Below are 6,595 nucleotides of genomic sequence, written 5' to 3'. Positions count from 1 at the left end.
GGAGGGGAAACTGGGAATGGAGAAATTTACATGTAAATAAAGAAAATATCTAATAAAAAAAAGATGTGATACCCCAAGTTTTTGTTAAATAGGCACCCATTGGATGTAGGATCATAAAGAATGGAAGGGGCTGGTGGAGGAGAACCCCCTCTTCCTGCCTAGGCTAGGAGTATAGTCTTCAGAAGAGCCTCACTCTCATCTCTTCCCATCCCAGTCCGGCTCAATGCCTTGTGATCTCAGTTTCACTCAGAAGGGCCCTCCAAAGGAACTTTCCATTTTCTCTCCCTGCCACCCATCGTTCCAGAAGCAGCCACCAGGTGGCATGAATCCCATTCAGTCCACATTCTAGCCTGGCAAAACTCTTCAACTGTCACTTATTCTGTGTGGCAGACAGGGAACAGACACATTAGAACACAACATGAGTGGACTCGATGTTGGCCATAGTCATCCCCAAACAAGTAAATCAGCGCCCACTGCCCTGACTTTGGCCAAGCACCTCTCTTGTCCATCAAATCTCCTACTTATCTCTCAAACAAGCGACTGTCCCAGTGCTGGACAAATCACTCCCCACACAGTCACTCAGTCTTTTGGTAATTTTGGTTGAAATGGCAGCCATCCTTCCAGGAAGGGTGCATAGACGCAGAGACGCAAGGTAATAAGGACTTCACTGCAGTGGCACTCTGAAGCCAGATTCCTCAAAGTCAAGTCTAAGATCAGTTCAGTGCCAGCTGGGCCTTGTGCTTCCTAAGAGACACGTCTTCTAATTTTCGATAGAGAATAGTTTAAAGGCAACGATACATCCTGAAACAGTTATCTCTTGCAGTGTTTCATGTCAGTTCAAATTTTAAAACAACCATCATCTCATGATTTTATGAATAATGAGGAATTCCAGTACGGATTGGGTCAGCAGATGGGTGGAAATGAAAGTGGTGTTCATTTGGTAGAAGAGCTGGTCTGGACGTCCCAAGGGAGCCTTTCTCACATGTATTTAAATATTTAGTTCTTGGGTGAAAACAGGTAGGCGTGGAGTTCAGCTGAGCCTGTTGGTCAGAGTGAGCAAATTCTTATCTGATGGTCCAAAGTACCTGGGGAGAGAGACCACTTCAAGGAAATGGAAGCTAGAAGTGCCCATTTCTTAAGGCCTGACCTTGGGAATCTATCACCTCCACCAGTCCATAGATCATAGCATCTGTTCAGAGGCACACAGACCTCACTGCAGATTGGAAAGGGTAGGGGGGTCCCCACACAATAAACCTATTCTGGGGCATTGGATGTGTCCACTGTCCATCTCCGGTGTCTTTTTGGAGGCTTTTCCTGGGAGGATATTAGCTCTAAAACACAGAACTGAGACACGGAGCTAGTCTGCTCTGATGAGGAAGTGAGCAGCTAAATTTGGGCCCTGAATGCAGGCAGTAAAGTAGGGAAGAAGAGACAAGGGCATGCCGAAGGACGGGAGAGACAGCTTCTTCCGATTCATTTTGGCCCCAGGGGCAGGCTGTTTGAGGTTGTTTCAATCATGAGTCTGTCACCAACCTTGGGCAGGCCGCTTAACCCTCTGAACCTGTGTGACAATAAAACCTCTTCCTTGAGGCTCTGGGAGGAATAAATGAACTCCTGAGGTGCCAGGTGGGCCATAGCATAGATGTTTTCCATAGGGGGATATAACATATGCTGATTATTACTCTCTTCTCTCTACCAACCTTGGGTGAGTGCAATGGCCCCACTTCATCCATGCAATGAGCCAGCACCCTGGTATGATTGTTAAAAGACAGTCCCAACCTATCCCTGAAAGGAACCAAGGAAGGCTGAAAGAGAAGGCCCCCTTTCCAGGGAAGCAGGCACTCACCAATCCAGTCCCTGTGTTGTTTCCTTCTCAGTTACAAGCAGACACAGCCTCATCCAGCCCTAGCCACAGGCATGGGCTAGAGAATTCTATAAACTCCTGGAATGTTATGGCTTGTTGGTTGATGAATTTCCTTTCCCATTCTTTAACCCTTCCCATTCTTTAACCCTTCCCATTCTTTAACCCTTCTCCCATCTGGAATATTCTTTGGCTTTCCTCTTGAGCCTGGGCAAGCAAATCCCTTTTTCTAGCCAACAGAAAAATGGAGGAAGTAATGCCATGGACTTGCAGAGCTTCATCAACAAGGGTGTTGTTCTCGGGATAATGGTTCTGGGGGGAGTCAGCCACGTTGGAAGGTATTCCACTTACCTGAGATGACCGTGCTAGAGCCTGTGCCCTTGCGAGTTCTCCTGCTGACAGCTGCAGCTGAGCTCTTAGGCCGTGTCAACCAGCATCCATGTGAATGGGCCATACTGAACATTCATCTCAAAGGAGGCTCATACATTTGCAGTAACACTGCAATTGCCTGAGTTCTAAATACTGCTCAGCTAGACCCTTCCTAACTTCCTGGCCCATAAAATAATGAATGAAAAAAAATTACTGGTAAAGTCGCATAAAGGAGCACTTTATTATTTCACAATAAAAATAACCATGAAGTGAATTCAAGGGATGATCTGACCTAATCACCTTATAAAAACTGAGGAAACAGAGGCAAGGGGTAAGTAAGGCTTTCTCAAACAATAGAGGGGAAACTATGGCCACAGCCTGGTTTCCTGACTTCTGATCCAGTGCACTCTCTACCACATCACAAGGTCCTGGCAGAAAGGATCTCAGCCTTCTCTCTCGTCTAACCTTCCTTCATCAATTCCTTGCCTTGAGCATGAAGCAGGTATTAGGAGTGCCTAAAATTGTACTAAACCCCAGGAACCTGCATAAAGGCTTGGTTCAGGCAAGGTTCCTTGTCTTGTCCAAGCAATCACAATGAGACTTGGTGTACCCACCCCCCCGGTGGTGTCAGAAGGAAAGGAACTTGGAAGATGGGTAGAAGACTCAAGTTATTTAAGGACAACATATTATGAATAAGATTACTCATGTAGTCAAAGCACCAGCTGCAGAACAGAAAGACTTGGTAAGGGGTCCACCCTTAGGCTCCCAGAATCCTAGCTGGCAGGATAATGTGTCCAGAGCTAACCTAAGAAGAGATAGATTCTTGGGCTTCATGATTATCCAACAAGATCTTGGATTTGAGTTGCCTCTCCAGACAGCTGCTCCCCTTTCTCCAGGATACTGCCGGAGAGGATCAAACCCATCAGGACTAATTAACTACTCTACTGGAATGAGCCTACTTTGTTGGACCTTAGCCCAGGTAGGAGGAATATGTACTTTTCTAGATGGAGAAATATGGAGTGCCAAGGAGTTGTGCCAGCTGGGCCCTGTTCCCACCCCACCCCTCTTCCTCCTCCTCTCTCTCTCTTTCTCTCTTTCTCTCTCTTTCTCTCTCTCTCTCTCTCTCTCTCTCTCTCTCTCTCTCTCTCTCTTTCTCTCTCTCTCTCTCTCTCTCTCTCTCTCTGTGTGTGTGTGTGTGTGTGTGTGTGTGTGTGTGTGTGTACACTCCCCAGCCCCAGCGCCTCCCACAACCCAACAGCCTTGAGTAAAAAGACCTCTAGGGGACCCTTCCACCGACTCTGGCTCTGTGATTCTCATAAACATACTCCTACATGTGGAGACCACATGGGCCTCCATGTTTTCTCTGTTCTTGGTCCAAACCCAGCTGTAGCTCCATCTCTAAGGTTCACTGCTGCTGCATAGGCCTGACACCCTCAACAGGAGCATGCCTATGAGGTAGCATCCAATCCCTCCCTGTCCTATGGCTCTAAGCCACTGTTTCTGCAGCCCTGAGTTCTAATCTAGCCTGAGCTTGTGATCTGTACCTTTCTAGTTTCTTCCTCTTAGGAGATGGGCCACCAGAAGGCATCTGAAGATTTTAAAATGAGCCCAACCCTGTCTGTAACCCTTGTTAGAACCAGTGTAGCTGATCTCATATTGCTGGTAGTACTTTGGGCCATTGTCTTACATACATTCTTCCTAGAACCTTCCTGGGAGAGCTCTCACATTTGATTTGGAGCCTAAGAGTCTGAGGGTGAGAGCAGAAGAATAAAATGAACTGTTGAGCAAACAGACTCCCAGTATTCTCTTGCCTACCCTACTCATCCTGCACAGAATCAAAGACCTACCACATGTGCCTGGTGATGAAGTCTGATAAAGCAATTCAATTTGCTGGGCTGAGAGGGAGCAGGGCATGCTGGGAAAGGATGCTGGCTCCTTGGCCTGCATGTGGAGGAGGAGGAGGGGTTGGTCCCTGGCAGGGCCTGCAATGCTAAGGGATGTGAGTACCAAAGTATATAATTTTGCCCTAATAGCCATAGGCTAGCTCCTTGGCTAGGGTCCCCTTAGAAAACGGGTCCCAAAGAAGTGGAGAAGTTATCAGATGACCCCTGTCACTTAAAAAAGGGAGAGCACATACTGTCCCCAATGGGGGGAGAGACTTTAATTTTAGCCTCTTAATTTCCCTCTGGCTTCAGTAGAGTGGGGAAAGGTCTTCTTTGAGAGCCCTACAAAGGATGCAGGAGCCCAAGAATCTGCATCAGCATTACTGTAGATTTAAGCTTAGCCTTCTGTCCTTATTCTTTGGCTACCCCCTTAATTCTAGTTGGGAAATTTACTGCATCTGATTCCACAGTGTTAACTGGCTCTAAATGCTCTTGACTACAGACAAAAAAGAAAAAAAGAAAAAAAAAAAAGCAATCTCAGATAAGAAAAGCAGAGAAAATACAAGGGTGGGGATAAGGAGAAACTTGGGGAATAAACATTTCCAGCAGGGGCAGGGCAGGCTTGCTTAGGCTTGTAACTAGCAGGATCTTGAGGAATGGAGAACAGAGTAGATAGTATCCTGGGAATGTTAGGTGGGGCTAAGGCCTGAAGTCTTGGAATCAACAGGAAATCCTGGACCAGCTGCTGTTAGGAACCAATAGTAAGCAGAACCCATTTCCTACACACCTTACAGCCTGGAGCGAGTTAACTGGGTTGTCCTAGTACCACTAGGGGGCAGCACTCTCCCACACAGTAGGACAGGGGGCTCAACTCTTCTAAGCCTGTAGATTTTTGAAGAGATTAGCCTTACTCACACACAGAGCTGAGGGCAGTAAACCTTGGAATGCCAACCTTAGCATACTTACTCTCCCAGGGAATCTGGGAAAGGCCCATGAAACAGGTTAGTCAAGAGCTTTAGAATAAATTGTCAGTGGGAGCTGGCCAGGGGCCCTCCTCTTAGAGTACCTTTAACAGGTTTTTTCCTGAGCTCTTCTTGGGATGCCCTAGCTACACACACACCAGCTTTCTCATCTACCTCTCTTCTTCCATGGCCTTTTTTTTTCCTGGCAAGGTTCCTCCTCCATGTTCCCCAGACACTTATCTCCATCCCACCAGTATTGCATGATGGAAGCACAAACTGGACAGAGGTTTCCTGGGACTAGAAACAGGGACTATTTTATTGACAGGTATGTGACCGGTGTCTGGAACAGCTTCTGGAAAGGTAGTGGGCACTCAATGAATAAACAAATCAAATTTGGGATACCGTGGCCTGTTTTCTTCCTCCTACCAGTGCTAGCCACTTGTCTTTTCTCAGGCTGAAGAGTGGAAAGTGAAGAGAGACTTTTTTGGCCAGGACGCAATCCTGAAAGGACGTTAATGTCATCACTACGTCATTATCCTCTTGGTAGTGCTTCCTTCCTCGATCTGGTCCCAGCCAGTCCTCGATCTTCTCTGGGACCCAGACATAATGTCTAAGAGTAAGGAGGTACACAAAAAGGATGCCCACAAATGAGTGCTTCTAACTACAGTCAAGATGGCGGTATGGTCTCTCTTGCATGCTAGCACACGTCACCACAGATGATCATTTGGTTTGTTTGTTTGTTTGGTTGGTTGGTTGATTTTGAGGGTTTTATAACCTCACTAGTTTTAGAACAGGAAAGCTCCAGATGGTGGATAGTTTGTCGTTGTTTTGTTTGCCCAGTATGGATAGTGCTGCCTGTTCCAGACATCAGATGGTACACACTCGTAGTATCAGGTATGATGTGCCAATCGCCTTGCACCTCTGCTTAAAAACCCTCCTAGTATCACCCAAGAGCACCTGAAGCAGAGAGAAGAGGAGGAAATGGAGAGGGAGGATATTAAAGATGCAGGTGTGGTTCTAGGCTTTCTTAAAAAACAAAAACAAAAACAAAACAAAACAAAACAAAAAAAAACCCCTAAAACTAATGAATCTGGAAATTGCTTTTGGGAGATGGCCAACAAAGTCTAATGCTTCATGTTTTGGATACGGCAGCTTCTCAATTACTTAGCAAATGGGTCCTCAGAGGCGGGCACTGTGGGTGTTATCAAGATGAAAAAAATACACAGTGCAGCCTAGAGGAACCTGGAGTCTGGGAGAGAAGACAAGGCAGAGACAAGTGCAAGGACTGGAACAGTAATAGGAAAATAAGACAGCATGAGGCAGAGAGTGGGACCTCCTATGTTCTCTTCATTACAATAGGGATCCAGGCCTTCAACCTGATGATCTTCAGAGACACAGGGACACACTCATAAACCATTTCTCCACAGACAGCAGCAGGTTTAGGACTTCCCTCCACTTAGACCAAAAACATTTCTCTGCCCAAGGCTATGCTGTCCTGGTTCCAAGGTGGAGATTGTGGT

Source organism: Mastomys coucha, unplaced genomic scaffold (genome assembly GCF_008632895.1).
Source record: "Mastomys coucha isolate ucsf_1 unplaced genomic scaffold, UCSF_Mcou_1 pScaffold16, whole genome shotgun sequence".
Taxonomy (NCBI): Eukaryota; Metazoa; Chordata; class Mammalia; order Rodentia; family Muridae; genus Mastomys; species Mastomys coucha.
The sequence above is the reverse complement of the archived record's forward strand: the minus strand, read 5'-3'. Positions refer to the sequence as shown.